Consider the following 26,433-nt stretch of genomic DNA (forward strand, 5'->3'; position numbering starts at 1 on the left):
AAGAAAACTTGGATTAAACAAAAATCAACATTTTAAAAAATCATATATTTTAACACAATCTCTAGTCTTAGTATCTTTCTACATGGTTTAAGTAGTGCAATGTAGTTTTATAAGTTCAAGAAAGTTGAAGAGTTCTAATCTTTTTGTTTGATTTGTTATAATTTGTTAAGTGGGGGTTTTCTTTTAATGAATATTTCTTGTGACATAATTAAACATAAAAGTTTGTGAATAACAGTGATTCCAATTTCAGAACCATTTGGTCATCAATCCACACCTCAAGTTTATATCTTATATAATCATTCACCAAAAAAAGAAAAACAGCAGAAAGAAAACTGTTTCTCTGAAAACAAAATAAAATACAGTATAACACACTGTAAATTATATTTACCCAGTTTAAGTTACATATTGATCTTGAATGTGTGTATAGTTCTACTGATAGTAGTTAAATGCCATTCTGAAAATTAGATAAGACTTATTAACAACCCTTTTTCTGCCTATATAGAGAGCAATTATATGATACTATTAGCAGGACCAATTAAGACAGATAAAGTAATAGCCTAATTGAATGCATGAGAAGTCTAATGGTTTTGCTTTCCTTGATAATGGATTGTACTCTATCCTCAAGTACAATAAGCCAGACACAGGATCAATAGAATTTTATGCTTAGAAAAACTACTAGCCTGAAGGATACCAATACCTAATTTAGGACATATTATACAAATTTTTAATGTAATTAATTGAAATACGCCTGAAATTAAACAATTATCTCTGAAACCAAAGTTTATGTTGTTTCCTCCCTAAACACTGAGGCTTTAACATTTTTTTATTTCTATAATGAATAGTCCATCTTATAGCTGTACTATTCAGTTCAAAACTTTTGTCTTATGTCTTGTGATTTATGACATTTTTAGGTGCTATAAAATGAACTTGAGCATGGGCGGGTCAGTGCATCAACCTCCCAGTAGTTGCATAATTCAATTGCCCATGAAAATAATCTGAAGAAAAATGTGAAGTTATTGTAACTTGCCTGAGCACTCCCCTGGTGAAGTTAAACTTATTTTGGTGGAGAAACTAATCTTTATTTTGCAGAGCTTGTGAGGAGATAGCGTCTCATATCAATCACTGCCTTGCATTCAAGTATAAAGCAGCCTTGGGAAAGCTTCAGGCTTCTAGATATTTCCCAATATTCTTGATGGACGCAATTCTGGGGAAGCAGAAAGGATGACAAAAGGAATTCAAGTAAAATTTATGTAGGCAACCCACTCAGATGAAGCTAGAGTATTTTTAAGCAACCGTAGATTGAACGAGCTTTGCCACAATCCAAGCTTTAACCACGGCTTGGTAAAACTCATAAGCCCTGCTTCTTATACTTCCCTCAATATCTAAATGATTAACAGGATATACAAGAATGATAGTAAATGCATAGAAAAGAAAAATAGAGACTTCTTGTGAGAATATGCTTTATTATAGACGTCACAGTCCAAAGGTATACAGAATAAATGACACGGGAGCTTTCAGTCTCTAAGTATAGTATCAGTACTCTCATTTAGCACAGTATAATTTAAATTTATATATTCATATTGTAGTGGAATATGGGGCAATGGGCATAGTCAAACAATTAGTTGGGAGTGAAAATTGGTGTAAACTTTCTGGAGAGCTATCCAATACCATTTACTACCATGTAAAATTCACAAATTGTTGACTTAGCAATTCTGTTATAATGACTTCCTGTGAATATACTCAAAAAGGAGCCTGGGGCTGGCTACAGTCTGTGGCATCCCAAGAGTCGAACATAGGACAGAGTGACTGAGCATGCCCTGATGAAAGTTTTCCAAGTTTTCCACTGTAATGTAGATTAGCACAAAATAGCAAAATTGGGATACAATTGAAATAAATAATAGAGCTAATAAATTAAATAAGTGATTATTAAATAAACTATAGTACTCTAATATTCTTGCCAGGAAAATCCCATGGACAGAGGAACCTGGCTATGGTCGATGGGATCGCAGAGTTAAACACAACCAAAGCAACTGAGCATACACACACACACACACACACACAGAACATGCTCATGAGGCATATCTGCATGTACTCATGCACTGATACGGAATATTTTTAAAATTTATTGTTATAATTAAAAACTGAAGTGTAGATAAGATACAGTGTATGTACGATCCCACTGTAGAAACAAAAGTTATGAAAAGATAAAAAATAGAAAGTGTGACAATGTGATTTATTTTTCTAGAGATAGATGCAGAAATCGATTAAGGCAAGTTAATTTTATTGCTAAGGATTATAGTGTGCTTCTCTGGTTATCTTTTTAATCACATCTACATGCAAATTTTTAACAATATTACAATATCCTCATGGAATTATAGGCTAGTATTTTTAATGTACACATCGTTTAAAAATAATATGTATAAGCATTCATAAAGTAGCTATGTTAAGATAAATATTTATTCTCACATAATATTACAAAATATAATTTTATCTATTTTTTATGTTTTGGTAAGCAAAACCATTTTTAATTATGTAAGCATCTTTGTGAGATGATTCTTATCTGGTTCAGAAAATTTCAGTCCTGAGATATTTGACCATTTTGACTCTTTGAAAAAAAGATAATAAATCCATGTTTATCAAAAATAAAATAATAACTTATGATTATTTTCTTAAATAATTTTAATAAAATCAGTGTATAACATAAAGCTATATCAATCAAATAATCATTTGGACCTCTACAAATTATAAAGTAGTATCATTGAATGGGTTTAAAGATATATACATCAAATGCATTTTGAAATTACTTTAAAACTATTGGTAGTAACTAAAAAGGACTTCCCTGCCAGCCAGTGTTTAAGAATCCACTCTTCTACTGCAGAGAACACAGGTTTGATCCCTGGTCAGGGAACTAAGATCCCCACATACTGCATGGTGTGGCCAAAAATAACTAATTAAATAGATAAATGTGAATTTTAAAAAATAAAATTATTAGTAGTATCTTTGAATTTTAAACTCATAAAAATATTAAATAATGATACTACTACCAAGAATACATACTGTTAAGCATTTATTGAGCTGGCAATAAGACACTGAGCTAAGCACTTTAAATACAACATTATGTGGAATTAAGATGGGAATCATTCTCAAAGCAACCTGATAGAAAGAAAACCTAAGAATAAGAGGTGTTAAAGCTAACATATGGCTTAAAACCTCATGAAATTAGTGTTATTTTCATTAGTGGCATGCTGTGTATCTGTTAGCGGTATATCACGTTTAATGTTTTTTTGCAACATGAAGCAAGCACCATAGAGGACAGTCTTTGATAAATAGCTGTCAGGTTTCTGAATCATTTCTGAATCATCAAGTCTGTCATGCAGAGTATGTTACAGACAGTGTTTCAGACAATTAAATCTTCAATTAGAACCTGAAAGTCATCTCTACTGCCCTAATGTGGAAGATGTAATCTTTCATAATATACTTAAGTTTTTAATTTCTCTGTCTTCCATCTTTTATCATTTCCTAATAAAAAATCCTTAATTGGTCATTGAGATTTGGCCTTCCTTATATTTCCAAATATGATTGTGTCATTTTTAGAACTAGAATATGTATTTGGAAAATGCTATTCACTGTATTGACCTATTTGCTTTGTCAGATTAATAAGATCAAGCTTAAGTGTGTAATTTTTTTTCCTTGTCCTTTTATTTATTTATTTAATTGGAGGCTAATTACTTTACAATATTGTGGTGGTTTTTACCATACACTGACATGAATCAGCCATGGGTGTACCTGTGTTCCCCATCCTGAATCACCTCCCACCCCATCCCATCCCTCAGGGTCATCCCAGTGCACCAGCCCTGAACATCCTGTTTCATGCATCAAACCTGGACTGGTGATCTATTTCACATATGATAATATACATGTTTCAATGCTATTCTCTCAAATTATCCCACCCTTGCTTTCTCCCACAGAGTCCAAAAGTCTGTTCTTTACATCTGTGTCTCTTTTGCTGTCTTGCATATAGGGTCATCATTACCATCTTTCTAAATTACATATATATGAGTTAATATATTGTATTGGTGTTTTTCTTTCTGACTTACTTCACTCTGTATAATAGGCGCCAGTTTCATCCACCTCATTAGAACTGATTCAAATGCATTCTTTTTAATGGTTGAGTAGTACTCCATTGTGTATATGTACCACAGCTTTCTTATCCATCTACCTGCTGATGGACATCTAGGTTGCTTCCATGTCCTGGCTATTATAAACAGTGCTGCAATGAACATTGGGATACACGTGTCTCTTTCAATTCTGGTTTCCTTGGTGTGTATGCCCAGGAGTAGGATTTCTGGGTTGTATGGCAGTTCTATTTCCAGTTTTTTAAGGAATCTCCACACTGTTCTCCACAGTGGCTGTACTAGTTTGTATTCCCACCAACAGTATAAGAGGGTGTGTAATTTAATAGAAATTTTAATAGAAATGTTACCAGAAATTAAAACTTGATAGAAAAAAGTCTCTTTCTAAAAAGATATTTTATTGCAGTGCTCCTACTACAGAGAACGATACAGAGAATAATTATATAAGAGCAATTTTGTTCCCTTGTTATAGCACATAAGTGTACAACACATAAATAAAAGCAAAAATACTTTTTAAAATAAGTTTATTTAATATAGGAAATTTTGACTATATAGCAAACTATAAATAAATATTTGAAATTACTCACCAATCCAATCTGAAATTCCTATGAATTTTTAGCATTAATCTTGAAAGAAGAAAAAGTCCTTTCCTGATTAGAAGCCATGAGAAAATGGCAAAGAATATAAAAATCAACGTTTTCAGCAGTGTTTATTTAATAAAAAATGACCGAATCTCAAAACAGTGATCTTCATGGCATTTTAAAGTGTCCTAATTCTATATTTCACTCCCAGATCTGTGGCAGTCTTAAAAACCAGGACCTCTCAATTATAGTAACTTTGAAAACAAATTGTCAAGTGGTCCTGAACAGGGCAGAGCAAGTTTGGAGCTTCTCAAAATTCCTATCCTCAGATGTTTTTACTGTTTTACTTGTCTAGAAGCTTCGTGAAAAGCTTCCTTCTCAGGGCGTGTCTTTACTTAACCTGGTGCAGGTGGTGCTAGTGTTAAAGAACCCACTTGCCAGTGCAGGAGACTTAGAGACATGGGTTCAATCCCTGGGTTGGGAAGATCCCCTAGAGGAGGGCATGGCAACCCACTCTGGTATTCTTGCCTGGAGAATCCCATGGACAGAGCAGGCTTGCAGACTACAGTTCATAGGATCGCAAAGAGTCAGACATGACTGAAGTGACTTAGCACACACAGAGTTTACTCTGTGCAGAAATCTTATTCCAAAAGCATTTGTTGAAAACAAGTCACAATTGTTTAACATCACAAGTGTTAGTCACTCAGTCGTGTCCAACTCTTTGTGACCCCATGAACTTTAGCCACAAGATTCTTCTATCCATGGAATTCTCCAGGAAAGAATAATGGAGTGGGTTGCCATTTCATTCTCCATTAACATCACTACTGTTTAAAGTGAAAATATGTGTGGTATGTATGCTTTTCCTTCTGTTTGGTAACCTACATTAAAATTTTTTTCTTTATTCACTAAATAATAAATATGTTGTATTTTACATAATTATATCTCACTGGATAAAGTGGTCTTTTCACTAATGAGTGTTGTTTTTAAAAATAAAAGTTTAAACACATTCTCTTGACTGATAGTAATCTATCTTATATAGAAACAAACTTCAGGATTTACATAATTTTCAACATTTGGTTAATATCCTTTTGTTTCTTTTCTCTTTAGCTATTGAATAATTCCATAGAAAAGAGCAAATGATTGTATCATTAAAGTTATATAATTCTAAGCATGAAACCCAATGCAATAATTAACTTGTGTAATAGACATATTCTTCAACTAAGAATGTTAACAAGGAACTACCCAGTAGGATGATTTTTACGTACATGCAGTTGTAGGAAATAATGCAGAGAGATCCTGAGTAAGTCTACAGAGATTCCTCTAATGGTTATATTTTTTTCAAATTATAGTACAATATCACAAAAAGTATACTGACATGGATTTAGTTAAGAAACAGAACATTTCCATCACAAGATCACTCCTGTGATCCTTTTTGGCTACTCACAAATTATTCCTCACATGTTTAACCATTAATGTGTTCTTTACTTCATTCTGGGGGCTTTCCTGGTAGCCCAACTGGTAAGGAATCTGCCTGCAATGCAGGAGACTACAGTTCGATTCTTGGGTTGGGAATCCCCTGGAGATCCCCTGGAGAAAGGATAGGCTACCCACTCCAGTATTCTTGCCTGGAAAATCCCCATGGACAGAAGAGCCTGGCTGGTTACAGTCCATGAAGTCACAGAGAGTTGGGTGCAACAAAACATAGCATTTTATTTTTTTGTAATTTTAATATAAATGGGACAGTAGAGTATGTAACCAGTATTCAAACCAATTGGCTTATTTAACTCAACATCATTTTCCAAAGATTCATGTAAGTTGTTGCATACATCAATAGTCTGTTTCTTTTTAAATTGCTGAGTCATTCCATGGTATGAATGTAGCACAAGTTGTTTATTCAACCATTGAATAACATCTGGATTGTTGCAGTTTTGAGATATTGCTAATAAAGCTTCTATAAATATTTATGTAAAGGTTTTTAGGTGAACATAATTTTTCATTGCTCTGGGATAAATGTCCAGAAATGCAACTTTTATGTCATATATTAAATGTATGTTTAACTTTATAATAAACTGTCAAACCATTTTTCAGAGGAACACAGTCCCATTATCAAGACATAACTGATTTTTTTTCCACCTCCTTTAGAGCATTTGATATCATCATTTTTTTTCTTAATTTTAGTTGTTCTGATAGGCTGATTGTAACATGTCATTGCAAGAGTGTTTGCACTTCACTAGTGATTGGTGATAGAGGACATAATTTTATGTATTTATTGCATCTGTGTATTTTCTTCAGTGATATCCAAACATTTTCTTCTATTGTTGTTAAAGAAAGTTCTATAGTTTTAAGTCCATGGTCCATTTTGAGTTAATTTTTTATAAAGTGTGAGGTATAGTCAAGGTTCTTTTTCTTCTTATTTGCCTCAGTTCAGTTCAGTCGCTCAGTCTTGTCTGACTCTTGGTGACCCAATGAATTGCAGCACGCCAGGCCTCCCTGTCCATCACCAACTCCCGGAGTTCACTCAAACTCATGTCCATCAAGTCGGTGATGCCATCCAGCCATCTCATCCTCTGTCGTTCCCTTCTCCTCCTGGCCCCAACTCCTCCCAGCATCAGAGTCTTTTCCAGTGAGTCAACTCTTCACATGAGATGGCCAAAGTACTGGAGTTTCAGCTTTAGCATCATTCCTTCCAAAGAACACTCAGGGCTGATCTCCTTCAGAATGGACTGGTTGGATCTCCTTGCAGTCCAAGGGACTCCCAAGAGTCTTCTCCAACACCACAGTTCAAAAGCATCAATTCTTTGGCACTCAGCTTTCTTCACAGTCCAACTCTGACATCCGTACATGACCACTGGGAAAACCATAGCCTTGACTATACGGACCTTTGTTGGCAAAGTAATGTCTCTGCTTTTGCATATGCTATCTAGGTTGGTCATAACTTTCCTTCCAAGGAGTAAGCGTCTTTTAATTTCATGGCTGCAATCACCATCTGCAGTGATTTTGGAGCCTCCCAAAATAAAGTCTGACACTGTTTCCCCATCTATTTCCTATGACATGATGGTACCAGATGCCATGATCTTTGTTTTCTGAATGTTGAGCTTTAAGCCAACATTTCACTCTCCTCTTTCACTTTCATCAAGAGGCTTTTGAGTTCCTCTTCACTTTCTGCCATAAGGGTGGTGTCATCTGCATATCTGAGGTTATTGATATTTCTCCCGGCAATCTTGATTCCAGCTTGTGCTTCTTCCAGCCCAGTGTTTCTCATGATGTACTCTGCATATAAGTTAAATAAGCAGGGTGACAATATACAGCCTTGACGTACTCCTTTTCCTATTTGGAACCAGTCTGTTGTTCCATGTCCAGTTCTAACTGTTGCTCCCTGACCTGCAGGGAGCAGGGAGATTTCTCAAGAGGCAGGTCAGGTGGTTTGGTATTCCCATCTCTTTCAGAATTTTCCACAGTTTGCCTAGAGACATCCAATTGTACCAGCAAGGGTTACTTTTGACTCCCTCCTGGGTCTGTTTCTTTGCCTTTAACCCTTGTTTTTGCTCTTTTGTTATTGTAGTCATACCTAATGACCTGCCTCAGAGAATTCCACCTCCTCTGCCTGACCTTTTTGTTAGCTCACAGGGAGGTAATCTGACTCTGGCGACCTGTGAACTACTGCAAGAAGAAGAAACTAACACATCCCCCTGACTGAGGCTTGTCATTCTAGGAGATACTTGCAAAAGTTAAATGGTCTTTTTACTTTGTTTCCTCATTCCACCCATCTCTGATCCATAAAAGAATCTGACATCCAGGCCCTGAAAACATGATTATTTTGAGACATTTGTCTGCCATCTTCTTGGTCAGCAAGCTTTCTGAATAATATCATATTCCTTGCCTCAACACAATTTGTCTAATGTTATTGTTTAAGAGTATCCTTTCTCCAACAATTGTTTTCACATATCTGTCAAAAATCATTTATTTTTCTTCCCCCTGGACCCCTCTACCAGTACCCTGGTAGGGAGATCGGAGCACAGCCTCTCTACCAGAGAAAGGTTGCTTTATTCAAGTTGATAGGAGAGGGAATATATGCACCCTCCTTGACACTTGCACCCAGTCACAGACACTGCTAGGCAGGAGAGTTGGAATATTGCCTGTTTTTGCCAGATGAGGGATGAACAGCCCCTTAGGGAAATGTGTGGGGATTGATTTCCATTGGTATTAGTTTGAGGAAGGATAGACATTGGCAAAAAAAGGTATCCTGTCCTTAAACCATTGTTATCCCAGCCCTGGACTTTTCTTGGAGATTTTTGTCTGTGTCTGTTGGCAGTTCCTGATAGAGGACCTCTGCAGTTTTCTGTCTGGGATATATGGAAGGCAATAAAAAATCCCAAGGAATTCATCACCAATATTGTTCATTCTCATCCTAGTCATCCATATTACTTTGCCTTTTTGTTTTTTATTTTAGCAATGTGTCTCAACTTTATCCTTTATGTATTTGGCTGGACTTTCTGCAGTGTTAAATCTGTTTACCTGGCTTCTATATGGATAATGTTGTTTCCTTTTTCATCCCTCCAATATTTTTGGAGGGTTTCTCTTCTTATCAGTTAATTTATTTCTCTATTTTCTTGATTCAGCATATTATGTCATTTATTAATTATTCCTTACATCATGTAATAGAGGTCTTTAATGCTACTGGAGAACATAGAATAGATTATATACAAATAATTTTTTCTTCTTCTTCTTTTTTTTTTTTTTAAGTGTGCTCTTCTTTTTAGTTTTCAATATAGTTAGTTTGGTTGCTCAGTTGAGTATGACTCTGAGTCCCCATGAACTGCAGCATGCCAGGGTTCCCTGTCCATCACCAACACCCAAAGCTTGCTCAAACTCATGTGCATTGAGTCGGTGATGCCATTCAACCATCTCATCCTTTGTGGTCCCCTTCTCCTCCTGCCCTCAATCTTTCCCAGCATCAGAGTCTTTTCCAGTGAGTCAGTTCTTCTCATCAGATGGCCAAAGAATTGGAGTTTCAGCTTCAGCATCAGTCCTTCTAATGTATATTCAGGACTGATTTCCTTTAGGATGGACTGGCTGGATCTCCTTGCAGTCCAAGGGACTCTCAAGAGTCTTCTCCAACCCCACAGTTCAAAAGCATCAATTCTTCAGTGCTCAGCTTCCTTTATAGTCCAACTCTTTTTCCATACATGACTACTGGAAAAACCATAGCTTTGACTAGACGGACCTTTGTTGGCAAAATAAGTCTCTGCTTTTTAGTATGCTGTCTAGATTAGTCATAGCTTTTCTTCCAAGGAGCAAATATCTTTTAATTTTGTTAGATAGTTAGAGTAGGATAAAGGAGTTCAAAGTGGTGGTGGCTAAAAGACAAAGAAGGGGAAAACCCACAAAAATAGAACAAAGGAAGGTCCAAGGACTGGAGTGAGGACCTCAGGTAAAATAAACAGCCCTCCTGGCTAGCCCAATTTACATAGGGCAGGATCAAGGGGAGGAGAAAAAACAAATAAAAAGAGGAGCCAATCTTGAGCTGGGGGCTTCTCCTCTGTGTGTCTTTGGGTTGGTCCGCCCTCAGGCCTTGAGGATGTAGTTTGCTTGCCAATAAAACTGAGCTATAACAGTGGCCCGTCTGTTGCTTCAAATTTTTGCTACGGCAAGACAGAACTAAGGGAATTACAAACTCCCCTGACATCTACGGCACTGTTTCTTGGATTTAACCTGGTTGAAACAACCTCAGCTCAGCCCCAGCGAGGTGGAGGCCAAACACAGCAGAAGCCCAACTCGGCAAAACTCCTACTGTGGAAACTGAATGTGAAGAAACCCCAGCACAGTGGAAGTGACAAGAAGCCAGCATGCTGGAAACTGGGGCAGCAAAAACAAACTCGACAGAAAGCTCACACAGCTCAGTCTCAGATTCCAGAAGACCTCCGGTTGGGGTAGGAAGTACTTGCTGCTATGTCCAAAAGTACATATGACTAACAAAGTCTTAATTCCTTTACAATTTCTTATTTCTTGTTTCCTCGAATCCCCTCCCAACATGTGAGTGGCAGTGGGTGCCCCAGGGTGTCCTGAAGGCTCTACTATCTGCTGTGCCTTAGTAGCTGTTGGCCAAGCAGATGGGGGTTCTTCCATCCTTAATCTTTGTGGAAAAGATCAGGCCAATGAAAACGGTGAGCCTAGGTCAGGTATTTAGTAGATATTCCAGCAGGTTATGAAGTGGATTCCTTGGCACATTTTACCCCACTGCTTTTTCCCTCTTGTCCTTCAATACCTCTCTCCCAGGACCTGAGCCCAGCCAAAACCCATGGTGCCTAGCTTCAGGACCTAATGAAGCTCAGGCTCTGATGTCTCATTGCAGAAATTCAGTGAGAGACACAGCGATAGGTAAGAGGTGGATTTGTTAGAATTCAGAGAGAAGCACACCCCACAGGGTGTGGGCCATCACAGAGGAGAGTGCATCCGCCATGGAATGTGGTATGGTTAGGTTTTGTGAGCTGGGTGAATTCATATGCTAATAAGTGGAAGGATCATCCCAACAATTGGGGAACCACCCACTCCTCTGTCTTTTGACAGTGACTTGGAACTGTCCTGGCACCTCTGGGATGTCATTTAGCTTGCAGACTGAGGATCAAAAGTTCGTTGAATTTGTCTTGTCTTCTTGGACCCATTTGATTTTAATTGGTTTATAGCCCTTGCACTATGTCATTTTTGCAAAAGTTGTGCCCTGCCCCCTTCCCTTCTGTTTCCTGCTCTTTTCCTGAGCTCTGTTTGGGCCCACGATGTTGCCTCTACAATCTTCAGGAGAGACAGCCAGAAAATATCTGGTCTTTGGGAGAGAAATTCTGGATAATATCCAATCCTTCTAGATATTCAGGCCTTCATCTTCCATTTTTCCTACAAAATGTGCAACAACAGCATCTCTCAGTGAACCCACTAGGGCAGATGGCAGGCATTCAATGCCTGCTAGAAGTCTTATATTGGTGGCATCCTTTCAAGGGCAATTCAGCTTCCAGGGATGTTTGCCACTTTGAGAGTTAGCCCTGTAGGCCATTTGGGCCAAAACCCTTGCCACCCTTCTCCTAAAGTTACAAACATACCCCCAGACCAAATCTCCACTCCACTTTTACAGAACATCTGATCTGTTGCCTCTTATCATTCTGTCCTTAAGCCACTTACTAACTCCTATAACCAGGACCCTGCCCCCCTTGTAGGCAACAAGTCTCCTTTGTCATTACTTCTGTTATTACCTAAAGTGGATCTATGACAATGAAATGTTTACTTTTGGAAACACCCTAATAGTATTATGAAGGACTATTATGAAGGACTTCATAAGGACTGCTCTTACGAAGGACTAGGGGAGGAAATCAATGACTTACATTCCCTCAGAACAGAGGATAAGGATTAAGGATATTTCACCAGGTTCCCAGTCTCAGGGCATAGGCTTGGATTGCTTTGCATCATATCTATTCCCATCAGCAGTGGACAAAATGCCAATGAGTTAAGATTACAATCCCTTAATACTACCCAGTAATAGTCACGCTGGGGGTCTTGGGGGACACCCAACTCCAGCCTCGGGTCCCAGGCTGTCGACCCGCCTAGGGGTCTGGTCCTTGGGAGGTTGTCACGCCTCAACCTGCTCGGGGATCCGCCAGTCTGGGGGCCCCAGGAGGTGGACATGTCTCAACCTGCCCAGGGACTAACTTCTCAGGAGGCTGACCTGCCTCAAGCTTCCTGGGGATTTGATCTCCAGAAGGCTATCACACCTCAGCCTGCCTGGGGATCTGCACCCTGACCTGGAGACGCCTGGTTCTCAGGTTGCAAGAGTACTGGGTAGGATAAGCTTCAGAAAGACTCACCCCTATGGAAGTCCAAGCATGGAAACAGAAGGAAGCCTATTAGTTGTGGGACTGTGCCTGGTCTCAGCAATAACTCAGGAGTCCAATGAGAACCTCATTGCCTTTCTGGAAAGACAAAAAGAGGCCCTCCAAAAGTTTACCAATCCAGACTTAGACTCTTATGAGAAACAGGTGATTTTAAAGGGCAAATTCCTGTCCCAGTGTGCATCAGACATCAGGATAAAGTTATGACAGCTACAGCAGCAGGACCCAGCTGCCTCTTTAGATGAGATGGTCCAGACAGCCACCAATACCTTTTATAACAGAGAACAGGAGAGGGAGGCCAATGCCCAGAAAGGGGAGAAAAGGAAAGAGAAAAGGCATGCCTATGTGCTGGCTACCCTCCAGAGAAGCCCTATGGCAAACACCGAGTCCTTGAAGGACAAGGCAAATGCCCAATCTGTAGACAAGCGGGACATTGGGCCAAAGAATGTCCAAACCATGACAAGTCTCCTAAAATGGCTTGCTACAAATGTCATCAACTGGGACATTTGGCACTCTGCCCTCAATACCCAAGAGCCTCAAGGTCAAGAGTCAAGCCTTCCCTCATGATGGTTCAACAGGAATGAAGGAAGCTGCCGGCTCCAGCCAGCCTGCCTGTCACAGATAACCATCACGGGGCTGGAGCCAAGGGTGCAACTGGATGTGGCAGGTAGGTCCAACAATTTCTTGGTTAACACAGGGGCTACCTATTCTGTCCTGACCTCCTATCCGGGAGCCTTCTCTTCCCAAACCCGAACAATTTGGGGTGCTACAGGAAAAACAATTACAAAAAGATTCACCCGAGCACTTCTTTGTTGTTGGGATGGACAAATATTTTCCTACCACTTTCTGGCAGTCCCTGAGTGTCCTACTCCTTTATTGTCCTACTCCTTTCCCTGCCTTTGAAATCTTGCAGCTATTGCAGTTCTGATAGAAGATGCTTTAAAACTCTTTCCTGGGGGCAAATTATTTTCACCAGCCACCAATTGAAACAACTCCTAAATAGGAGAGGCCATTTATGTATGTCTGATAAAAGGATCCTCAAATATCAAGTAGGGCTGATGGAAAATCCAAGCCTGACTACATCCCCTTGTGAGGTTCTCAACACAGCTACCCTCCTGCCTACCCCCAAGGTCTCGCTCCCCTTTCACTATTCCCTAGAAACCTTAGACCACTGGACAAAGCCCCGAGAGGGATTGTCAGAAAATCCTCTGACCAATCCTGAGGAAATCTAGTACACTGATGGAAGCAGTTTTATCTTGATGGAAAAAGAAGAGTTGGATATGAGGTAGTCTCCAATTTTGAGGCAGTAGAGGCTAAACCTTTGCCACCATGTACTTCAGCCCAAATAGCTGAGCTCATAGCCCAGACTCAAGTTTTAGAGCTGGGAAAAGGAAAAAGAGTAGCCATTTACACTGACTCCAAGTATGCCTTTCTAGTGTTACACACACATGCTGCTATTTGGAAAGAAAGAGGCCACTTGACCATCCGAGGGTCCCCAATCAAATATGGTGATCAAATCCTTAGACTCATGGAGGGAGTCCATCTGCCTGCTGAGGTTTCAGTCTCCCTTTGTAAAGGACACCAAAAAGGGAGCATGGAAGTGGCACAAGGGAACCAAGCAACCGATCAGGCAGCTACAAGAGCAGCATCACAGAACAATGACCTAATGGGGTTGCCACCTTAGTTCCATAGACTAAGTTGCCAGAAACTCCTTCATATACTGAAGGTGAGACTTAAAACTAAGAGTCAGGGGCTTCAAGAAGATCACATGGTGTGGTTCCAAAGGGAGGGACCACTATAACGCAAATGGTCTCCTCTTGTCCCACTTGCCAATTAAACAACCCCCAAGGAGCTCCTAGAACCCAGCTGGCCCAGCTCATCCAATGACGTGGAGCTACCCGGGAGAGGACAGGTGGATGGACTTCCCCAGATGCAGTTTCTCAAAGGTATAAATACCTATTAGTCATGATAGATACATTCACGGGATGGATAAGGCTTTCCCACCCAGACTGAGAAGGCTGAGTTCAGTTCAGTTCAGTTAAGTTTAGTCGCTCAGTCATGTCCGACTCTTTGTGACCCCATGGAATGCAGCAGACCAGGCCTCCCTATCCATCACCAGCTCCTGGAGCTTACTCAAACTCATGTCCATTGAGTCAGTGACGCCATCCAACCATCTCATCCTCTGTCATCCCCTCTCCTCCGACCTTCAGTCTTTCCTGGCATCAGGATCTTTTCAAATGAGTCAGTTGTTCGCATCAGGTGGCCAAAGTATTGTAGATTCAGATTCAGCATCAGTCCTTCCAATGAATATTCAGGACTAATTTCCTTTAGGATGGACTCGCTGGATCTCCTTGCAGTCCAAGGAACTCTCAAGAGTCTTCTCCAACACTACAGTTCAAAAGCATCGATTCTTCTGCACTCAGCTTTCTTTATAGTCCAACTCTCATATCTATAATGACTAATGGAAAAACCATAGCTTTGACTAGATGGACCTTTGTTGGCAAAGTAATGTCTCTACGTTTTAACTTGCTGTCTAGGTTGGTCATAACTTTCCTTCCAAGGAGTAAGCATCTTTTAATTTCATGGCTGCAGTCACCATCTGCAGTGATTTTGGAGCCCCAAAAAATAAAGTCAGGCCCTGTTTCCACTGTTTCCCCATCTATTTCCCATGAAGTGATGAGACCCAATGTCATGATGTTGGTTTTCAGAATGCTGAGTTTTAAGCCCGCTTTTTCACTCTCCTCTTTCCCTTTCATTAAGAGGCTCTTTAGTTCTTTGCTTTCTGCCATAAGGGTGGTGTCATCTGCATATCTGAGGTTATTGATATTTCTCCTGGCAAGCTTGATTCCAGTTTGTGCTTCATCCAGCCAGGCATTACACATAATGTATTCCGCATATAAGTTAAACAAACAGGGTGACAGTATACAGCCATGATGTACTCTTTTCCCAATTTGGAACCAGTCTGTTGTTTCAGGCCCAGTTCTAACTGTTGCTTCTTGACCTGTATACAGATTTCTCAGGAGACAGGTCAGGTGGTCTTGTATTCCCATCTCTTTAGGACTGTTCGACTGTTTGATGTGATCCAGACAGTCAAAAACTTTGGCATAGTCAATAAAGCAGAAGTAGATGCTTTTCTGGAACTCTCTTGCTTTCACAATGATCCAACAGATGTTGATTATTTGATCTCTGGTTCCTCTGCCCTTTCTAAATCCAACTTGAACATCTGGAAGTTCACAGTTCACATATTGCTGAAGCCTAGCTTGGAGAATCTTGAGCATTACGTTGCTAACATGTGAGATGAGTGCAACTGACCAGTAGTTTGATTATTCTTTGGCACTGCGTTTCTTTGTGATTGGAATGAAAACTGACCTTTCCCAGTCCTGTGGCCACTGCTGAGTTTTCCAAATTTGCTGGTATATTGAGTGCAGCACTTTCAAAGCATCATCTTTTAGGATTTGAAATAGTTTACCTGGAATTCCATCACCTCCACTAGCTTTGTTTGTAGTGATGCTTCCTAAGGCCCACTTGAGTTCACATTCCAGGATGTCTGGCTCTATGTGAGTGATCACACCATTGTGATTATCTGGGCTGTGAAGATCTTTTTTGTACAAGTCTTCTGTGTATTCTTGCCTCCTCTTCTTCATATCTTCTGCTTCTGTTAGGTCCATACCATTTCTGTACTTTATTGAGCCCATCTTTTCCTGAAATATTCCCTTGGTATCTCTAATTTTCTTGAAGAGATCTCTAGTCTTTCCCATTCTATTGTTTTCCTCTATTTGTTTGCATTGATCACTGAGGCATGCTTTCTTATTGCTCCTTGCTATTCTTTGGAACTCTGCATTCAAATGGGTATATCTTTCCTTTTCTCCTTTGCCTTTCATGTCTCTTCTTTTCTCAGATATTTGTAAGGCCTCCTCAGACAGCCATTTTGCCTTCTTGTATTTCTATTTCTTGGGAATGGTCTTGATCACTGCCTCCTGTACAATGTCATTAACTTCCATAGTTCTTTGGGCACTCTATCAGATCTAATCCCTCAAATCTATTTGAATGCTTGAATGGTTCTCTGGAGACCCACAAGTCCTTCTAGAACTAACACCCCAAAAAGATGTTTTTTTCATTATAGAGGACTGGAATGCAAAGTAGGAAGTCAATAGATACGTGCAGTAACAGGCAAATTTGGCCTTGGAGCACAGAGTGAACCAGGGCAAAAGCTAATAAGGTTTTGACAAGTGAACACACTAGACATAGCAAACACCCGGTTCCAACAACACAAAAGAAGACTCTACACATGGACATCACCAGATGGTCAATCCTGAAATCAGACTGATTATATTCTTTGCAGCCAAAGATGGGGAAGCTCTATACAGTCAGCAAAAAACAAGATCAGGAGTTGACTGTGGCTCAGATTGTGAACTCCTTATTGCCAAATTCAGACTTAAATTGAAGAAAGTAGGAAAAACCACTAGACCATTCAGGTATGATCTAAATCAAATCCCTTATGATTATACAGTGAAAGTGACAAATAGTTTCAAGTAATTAGATCTGATAGTCAGAGTGCCTGAAAAACTATAGATGGAGGTTCATGACATTATACAGGAGAAGGCTGAGGAAGTGGTAAAATAAAAACTGCTCCATGAAATCATACCAAGATTTGGTCTGCCCAGGTTATTGCAAATTGGCAATAGGACATCATTTACCTCTATGGTCACCCAAGGGATCTCTAAAGCATTGGGCACTGCTTATTATGTGCATTGTGCCTGGAGGCTTCAGTCTTAGGAAAAGTAGAAAGAGCCAAAAAATTCTTAAAAGCAGCAATAAAAAACAACCCAGCTCTCCTCCACTCCTATATTGCCCCTAAGGAACAGGTTGGTCTTAGTCCTTATGAGACGCTATATGGGAGACCGTTTGTTTATGTCAATGACCTCTTTCTAGATCTGGAGGCTCAGAACTTCCGATATTATACCATGGACATTGGATAATTCCAACAAGATATACACTTGTGGGGTGTCAACCAGGACCCAAAAGATTCTAAAGAGTCACCACTATATGTTCCAGGAACTCAAGTCCTAATTAAAGTCTGGAAACATGGGTCCCCAACGGTTCAACTCCAGCCCACATGGAAGGGCCCTTACCCTATAATACTTTCTAACCCCACAGCAGTCAAGGTACCAGGGCATGACTCCTGGATTCACTACTCACAGGTCAAGGCACTAAGTAAAACAGAAGAGGGCACTCAGTACATTGTGAGACCCTGGGAGATCTCACATACCTATTCAGGACCACAAATGAGTGTCATTCTAATGAACACCCCTAAGATTAAGTTTCTGGGGATAAGATTTCTCAGGATAGTTCTAAAGAGCCAACACTGCTTGGCAGGGGTTATACTCCAAAATAGACAGGAGATAGATCTCCTGATCTCTGAACAAGGAGGGACTTGAGCCATCTCGAATGAGACATGTCATTTCCCAGTAAATACCTCCAAAAAATATTCAGATCCAACAATATCTCAAAGAATGAGCTGGAGAGATCTTGGGGTGGCTACACAGTTTCTCTCTTCTCCTGGTGAAGGGGGATTTGGTGTTGGCTAATGCCCCTACTAATCCCTGTTATTACCCTATTGATGCTGCTTATGATTTCTCCATGTATTATCAATTGTCTAGCCCATTTTGTCTCTGCCCAGGTCAACAGGCTACAACATGCAGTGCCAGTTTAACAAGGATATATACAACTACAGCCGACCATAGAGAATATCACTCATCCTTGGACGGACACTGCTATACGGACTCTGAGGCTTAAGACTAGCAAGAAGGGGAGGCTCAGTGCCCCTCACTGGCCCAGCTCAGCAGGAAGTAGCCAGAGAGACCTTGATGCCCCTATTCCCAAAGAAATGGGTCTCCCCTTTCTTGAGGGGGGAATGTTAGGTACTTAGAGTAAGAAAAAAGAGTCCAAAATGGTGGTGGCTAAAAGAGAAAGAAGGGAAAAGCCCTCGAAAATAGAACAAAGGAAGGTCCGATTCCTTCTGGCCCAGTTTACATGGGACAGGCTCAAGGGGAGGAGAAAAAACATATAAGAAGAGGAGCCAAAATTGAGCTGGGGGCTTCTCTTCTTTTCACGTCTTTTGGGTCAGCCTGCCCTCCCACCTCCAGGATGTATTTTCATACGCTTGCCAATAAAACTGAGCTATAACACTGGTCCGTCTGTCACTTCAAATTTTTGCTGCAGCAAGACAGAACTGAGGAAATTACACACTTCCCCGGCAGTTTCATGGCTGCAGTCACCATTTGCAGTGATTTTGGAGCCCAAGAAAATAAAGTCTGTCACTGTTTCCATTGTTTTCCCATCTATTTGCCATGAAGTGACACGGATTCCATGATTCCAGTTTTTTGAATGTTGCATTTTAAGCCAACTTTTTTGCTCTCCTTTTTCACTTTCATCAAGATTCTTTAGTTCTTCTTCTCTTTCTTCCATAGGATGGTGTCATCTGCATATCTGAGGTTATTGATATTTCTCCCTGCAGTCTTGATTCCAGCTTGTGCGTCATCCAGCCAGGCATTTCATATGATGTACTCTGCATATAAGTTAAATAAACAAGGTGACAATATACAGCCTTGACATACACCTTTCCCGATTTGGAACCAGCCCATTATTCCATGTCTGGTTCTAACTGTTGCTTCTTGACCTGCACACTGATTTCTCAGGAGGCAGATCAGGTGGTCTAGTATTCCCATCTCTTTAGGAATGTTCCACAGTTTGTTGTGATCCACACAGTCACAGGCTTTGATGTAGTCAATAAAGCAGAAGTAGATGTTTTTCTGGAAATCTCTTGCATTTTCCATGATTCAACGGAAGTTGTGAATTAGATCTCTGGTTCCCCTGCCTTTTCTAAATTCAGCTTGAACATCTGGAAGTTCATAGTCCATATACTGTTGAAGCTTGGCTTGGAGAATTTTGAACATTATTTGCTAGCATGTGAGATGAGTGCAATTTTGTGGTAGCTTGAACATTTTTTGACATTGCCCTTCTTAGGGATTTGAATGAAAACTGACCTTTTCCAGTCCTGTGGCCACTGCTGAGTTTTCCTAATTTGCTGGCATATTGAGTGCAGCACTTTCACAGCATCATCTTTCAGGATTTGAAATAGCTCAGCTGGAATTCCATCACCTCCTCTAGCTTTGTTCGTATTGGTGCTTTCTAAGGCCCACTTGACTTCACATTCCAGGATGTCTGGCTCTAGGTCAGTGATCACACCATCGTGATTATCTGGGTTGTGAAGATCTTTTTTGTACAGTTCTTCTGTGTATTCTTGCCACCTCTTGTTAATATCTTCTGCTTCTGTTTGGTCCATACCATTTCTGTCCTCTATTGTGCCCATCTTTGCATGAAATATTCCCTTTGTATCTTTAATTTTCTTAAAGAGATCTTTAGTCTTTCCCATTCTGTTGCTTTTCTGTATTTCTTTGCATTGATCACTGAGGAAGGCTTTCTTATCTCTCCTTGCTATTCTAATTGTTTTTAATATATTTCCTTTCAAATGTCAGCATTATTTATAGGCCCAAGTTTTCTTTTCTTTTTTTTTAAATTTTATTTTATTTTTAAACTTTACAATATTGTATTGGTTTTGCCAAATATCGAAATGAAAAAATATGGAATGCTTCACGAATTTGTGTGTCATCCTTGCGCAGGGGCCATGCTAATCTTCTCTGTGTCGTTCCAATTTTAGTATATGTGCTGCCAAAGCAAGCACTAGGCCCAAGTTTTTATATTTTTCTAAGTGACTAAAAGTTTTCTCTATGTCACCAGGCATGGTGCACTGTTTAGTCTTATTCATTGCCTGGTTTTATGATCCTCCCCTTTGTTCCTTAGATTCAGGTGTCTCTAGTAGTGAATCATTGATGTAGTTCATTCAAATAAAAGGTTGTCACCAACCCTTACTGCTCTTTCCTTCAAGTTAAAAAGAAGAATGTATCTTTCAAAATATCTTAGAAATTTAATTATTTTCCAAACATGCAGAGAATGAAGAAGACTCTTTCTTAACCAGGGCTCTGCCTGTAGAAAGGTGTCATCCAAGAGCATAAGGTGTTGTTGGTCTGGGTAGGTTGAAACAGAGCCCTGATTAAGAAAGAGTCCTTCAACCTACCCAGACGAGCAACATCTTATGCTCTTGGATGACACCTTTCTATGTGCCGAGTAGTATCCTCATTTTCTCGAGCTATAACCTGGTGAGAGCCTAAGTACCGCAGTATCTGGATGGATGATAAAAGTATGGTTGGCGCATTAAGAGAAAAGAGGAGGCGAGAAAGAAGGTTTAAAAAAGGATACTATATTGATCATTTAATAAAGGCTGATAGAGTCTTTTTCAGGTTCAATTTCTTCATCAAAATATTTATCTTAACGGAGGGGGGAAAGTAGTTAAGGCCAAAATCTTACTATTTCTACATCCAGTGTAATAATGCTTATGTACATCCAATGAGTTAACATTCAAACCCTTCATCATTTTAACTGTTAAAGTTTATTGCATAATCTCACTATTTTTCCATGGTAGTGTGGTAGTATTTTTTATAGTTTTGTTGTGCTCAAGGACACTGTGATGTGGAAACAGGAGTAAATAAACCAAGATCTACCATTCTGGTGTTGTTTTAATTCAGAACATAATGCACATTCCAAAAGATATATAAGAAATGTGTTAGAATCTTTTGGAAAAGTATATTACATAATATACATACTCAGCTGTATGATTAAGCTATTCTTTTCAAATAAAATAGGAACCAGATTTTACTCTGCTCCGAAAAGACAGATTTTATTTAATAGCTCATTATGTTAGACTTGTTTATTGCTCTAGAAAATGTCATCATTGTACTGGAGTCAGGCAGATAAGCAAAAATTAATTTAAAACCTATCATGTACTGACAAATCATACCAACACAGGGAAACTTTTAGAAGACAAAAAGAAATGTAAGTTTGAATATTGTATTCCATGGCATCAAAATTTGGCAGTAATTTAACAAATATCTCAACAGGAAGTGGGGGTTTGTCTGTTAACAGTACAGTAAAAATATGAGAAAATGCAGTGTGTGAATCACTGCATGATTAACTGAAAGAGAGGGAATCTGACATGAAACAAAAGTAAGAATGGAAGTCTGTGGATCCCAATATATATTCAGTATGACAGTCAAAAAACTGGATCCTTGCAAGTTGCCATTTGAGAGCAGTGAGTACATATGATTATCATTTTATATTAATGAAAAATTGTGAAGTGATTGGAACAATTATAGACTTGGTATAAATAATTCCCAAAGGTTTTTACACTTTAGGTCTAAGCATAAAAATAAAACACTTAGTAGAACATTTCATTTCTACATGATTATATAGTCTTGGCATTTTAATCTTATTCATGGAACAGGTATAGGCAGCTAACTTCATATAATCTACTAATTTCAAGGAGTGCTTTTGTAGTGCTTAATTGTTATTTAGATTTAAAAAAATTGAAAATAGATTTAAAGTGTGCATTTTGGAAAAATATTTAATAAAACATTGACACATTTGTAGGCAGCATGACACTCCTCAGCAAACTACTGACAGCTGGAGAGCTTCATCAACCCAGTTTGCATTCAGCTGTTTCAAATAGCATAAATTCTCCACAAAACTTCATAGATACATTTATCAATTTCTGCAGACTGTGAATTATAAATTCTGTTTAAGACTGTGTTAGGTACACAAACTCAGAGAAAAAAAAATGAGCTGACAGTTAAAAACTACTGATTTTGTAATATCTAGAACAGTTGTTAAGCATTTAAACTTAGAGCTAATTTATTCAGTGTGTCAAAGATACCAATTTATGAGGGATAGTTTTTATAATATATAAAATCTTAGTAAAGACAATTTTATAAATTTGGGAGATCAATAACACATCATTCTTCATACTATTTGTTGTCTGGCTAAATCATGATAGGAGAATATTATGATATCAATTTTCTGTATTTTTCTCACCAAATTATATACTGTTGTGACAGAGATAGCCTGTTTTCACTAAAATTCTTTCTCTACACTTTCCATTAAAAAGAAAAAAGAACTGTGTCTGGATATATTACTGCTCAGCTCAACTATCCTTTCCAGCCTTCCTTACAGTTAGAAATGGTGAATAAATTTTTGCTAATTGAATGTAAACCAAAGTGATATCTGTCACTTCCATGTTTGAATGTTATTAAGCCACTATACTGATTCCATACTTCCTTTCCTCTCCTTCACAGTGAAACTCAGACATGGTGGTGACCAAACTTCAACCATGCAATAGTAGCATTGCCCTAGTACAGGAGTTGGCAAACTGCTGCTTACAAGTAAATTTCTCCCTTCTGCCTGTTAAACAACAACAACAACAACATTATTGTAACATAACCATGTCCATTCATAGCATAGAGTCTATGACTACAATGGCTGGGTTGAGTGGCTGCACCATATACCATATAACCTGTGAAGCCTGAAATGCTTACACTCTGAGCCTTTACAGAAAATGTTCACAGATCCCTGCCCTAGAACACAGTGGAAGCAGTCTGTGTCCCTGGATGAGCACACTGTTTGATCAGGGCTGCACCACTACCTTGGGTCACCACTGCAGGAGTGTTATGGGAAGATAAACGTTATTATTTTTTTTAAGTCACTTATTATTGTGGAAACAATGTCAGACTATATTTTGGGGGGCTCAAAAATCACTGCAGATGGTGATTGCAGCCAAGAACTTAAAAGATGCTTACTCCTTGGAAGGAAAGTTATGACCAACCTAGATAGCATATTCAAAAGCAGAGACATTACTTTGCCAACAAAGATTCGTCTAGTCAAGGCTATGGTTTTTCCTGTGGTCATGTATGGATGTGAGAGTTGGACTGTGAAGAAAGCTGAATGCCAAAGAATTGATGCTTTTGAACTGTGGTGTTGGAGAAGACTCTTGAGAGTCCCTTGGACTGCAAGGAGATCCAACCAGTCCATCCTAAAGATCAGTCCTGGGTGTTCACTGGAAGGGCTGATGCTCAAGCTGAAACTCCAATACTTTGGCCACCACATGCGAAGAGCTGACTTATTGGAAAAGACCCTGATGCTGGGAGGGATTGAGGGCAGGAGGAGAAGGGGATGACAGACGATGAGATGGCTGGATGGCATCACTGACTCAATGGACATGAGTTTGAGTAAACTCTGGGAGTTGGTGATGGACAGGGAAGCCTGGCGTGCTGGGATTCATGGGGTTGCAAAGAGTTGGATACGACTGAGTGACTGAACTGAATTGAACTGAATATTGGGTCTTTTAATTACCAGCAGCTTGGTATTTTGCTAAATCAAGTCACTCTGAAAAGAATATGAAAATGAAAAGCAATAATAAAATAAGTTCCCAAAATAAAAGCTAAGTATCTAATCAACACTGTCCTAAGTGTAGAACATGACTTACTTCATTCTAGAAATTCTGTCTCGTTAATAATAAGCATCATAGAGACAAGGACATTATTTTGCTATAATTCATATGCCAGTAATATAGCTAATTAGTTTTATGGAGGATATCCATTTTGCTAACAAATGTTTGTCCTATTTACTGTATAATAATTAATGTCTTTTAAATTTAATATAAAAAATTATATGTGCAATTTTAGTATAATTGGTCTTAAGTTCTATAATCAACATCTTTTTATTTGTTCAAAGAGAATATATGATTTATCTGATATATAAACCAAGTTACTATTGTCAAAGTTAGTCTATTAAATGTTCCCAGAACTTGAGAACCATATAGCTAGAGAAAGGTCACTGATACTTTTCTAGCTTTAAGAATGATTTAACAACAGAATATCCTGTATCAATGGCATCCAGTGTCCTGAAAACAATGCAAGAACATAAATACCAGTTATTGAAATATCTGTTTATCTTTTCTAGTTATGCTGCTGCTGCTACTAAGTCACTTCAGTCATGTCCGACTCTGTTGGACCCTATAGACAGCAGCCCATGAGGCTCCCCCGTCCCTGGGATTCTCCAGGCAAGAACACTGGAGTGGATTGCCATTTCCTTCTAGCTATAGCGTTTCTAAAATGAAAGTATGAATTTGAATTTTATCTGTGTATCTGCCAGGTTTTGCCATCAGTTTGTCAAATTTTACTATCTGAAATAAAATTTCAACAAGAATGTATAGTGTTGGTAACTTTGGCAGGAGAAATACAATGGTTCTGGGCGGTCAAGATTGCCTTTTCCAAAGGAACCTAAAATAAAGAGAATTTCTTGAGCTAAAACAATGAGCTAAAGACTAAATATAAGCATTTTACATTTAAAAAAATACAAAAATTTGTTTAAGAATGCATATAATTCAATTGAATAGTCAATAATTTGCAATATAGGACTACTCTTCATTTACCAAATTCAAAAACAATGCTGTAACCCAAGACAGTTGTACCTTGCTAAAAAGTCCTTTCAAAATAGTTTCTGAATAACTTGAGGACCTTTAGGAGTAGCTTATCAAATTGTCCTCAAGACAATCTAAAGCCTATGAATTATAAAAAATATCCCCCTCATAAACACACACACACACACACACACACACACACAGACTGCATTGGACAATAATGAAGTAAGAGACCATGTTGCTGCTGCTGCTGCTGCTAAGTCACTTCAGTCGTATCCGACTCTGTGCTACCCCATAGACGGCAGCCCACCAGGCTCCCCCATCCCAGGGATTATCCAGGCAAGAATACTGGAGTGGGTTGCCATTTCCTTCTCCAATGCGTGAAAGTGAAAGTGAAGTCGCTCAGTTGTGTCCGACTCTTCACGACCCCATGGACTGCAGCCTACCAGGCTCCTCCGTCCTTGGGATTTTCCAGACAATAGTACTGGAGTGGGCTGCCATTGCCCTCTCTGAAGAGACCATGTTACTTTTGCTTAAATACAAATTCTTCTCTGAAAAATGTGGATGCTCCTAATCTGAAAAAAATAGATACTGGGTTCATCTAAACAATAGACCCCACTTACTTTTTTTAACCTTTTAATTATAATTTTTTAAAACAATTATCAATTGAAAAGGAGCATTTTGCTAGAGTTTCTTTAGATATTTTACTGGTTTTCACATATTCACAAAAACAGAAAATGATGAAAACTCCTTCATAACACTGAAAAATGTGAGACAAATAACTAAGTTTAAAACGTGGTAGCAATTCTAAGACAAATAGAACTAGGATAAGAAAAATCTACCAGCTCCCATCATAGCTTTGATTTATTTTGTGAAACAAAGATCAGATGAGGAACCTAGAATCTTCTCAGTTTTTCCTATGTTTTCAGGATGTAGGGCTTGACAAGAACACATTCTTGTGAGGTTAATTAAGTATTTCTTCCAATTTCTAACTCCTCCACCTCTTCATTTGATTTTATTTGCTATAACACAAGTGATTTTACAATTCAAAAAATAAAAATGAAATGAGTTAGCAACAATTGAATGCTTTTTGAAAATTCTGGGACTGATAATCTCCAAAAGTAAATTTTAGAGCATGATAGCATGCCAATAATAAGTTTTAAGTGCTGGGCCTTTTGGACTGAGAATTGTATATATGTTGCATTCAGAATATCAGAAAAACATAACTAGAGACAGCAGGGAAAAACATTACACTGCAAAGAAAAGTATAAAAGTGTAAAAGTTTAATGGCTCCAGAGGAATTCAGTTCACTTTGCTTGGCTTTAAAAAGTAACAATAGAAAATAAAAATATATTCCTTATTAAATAATGTAAATTGTTTAAATTAAAAAATCTCCTTAGCACCATTGTAATACCATCTTGACAACACTAAGGAAAAAAGAAAAACAGATACCATGAAAAACAGAATGAGTAATA

At 38.8% G+C, this 26,433-nt stretch overlaps 1 non-coding gene across 1 annotated transcript; it reads right to left on the reverse strand.

Annotated features, from left to right (window-relative positions):
• Positions 1-20,225: 20,225 nt before the first annotated feature.
• LOC112586318 lies at positions 20,226-20,332 on the reverse strand. The gene has a single exon (XR_003110780.2). It is a non-coding gene; the product is annotated as a U6 spliceosomal RNA (small nuclear RNA).
• Between the last annotated feature and the right edge of the window lie 6,101 nt (positions 20,333-26,433).

The sequence above is a fragment of the Bubalus bubalis genome, chromosome 7, assembly GCF_019923935.1.
Source record: "Bubalus bubalis isolate 160015118507 breed Murrah chromosome 7, NDDB_SH_1, whole genome shotgun sequence".
In the NCBI taxonomy this organism is placed as follows: domain Eukaryota; kingdom Metazoa; phylum Chordata; class Mammalia; order Artiodactyla; family Bovidae; genus Bubalus; species Bubalus bubalis.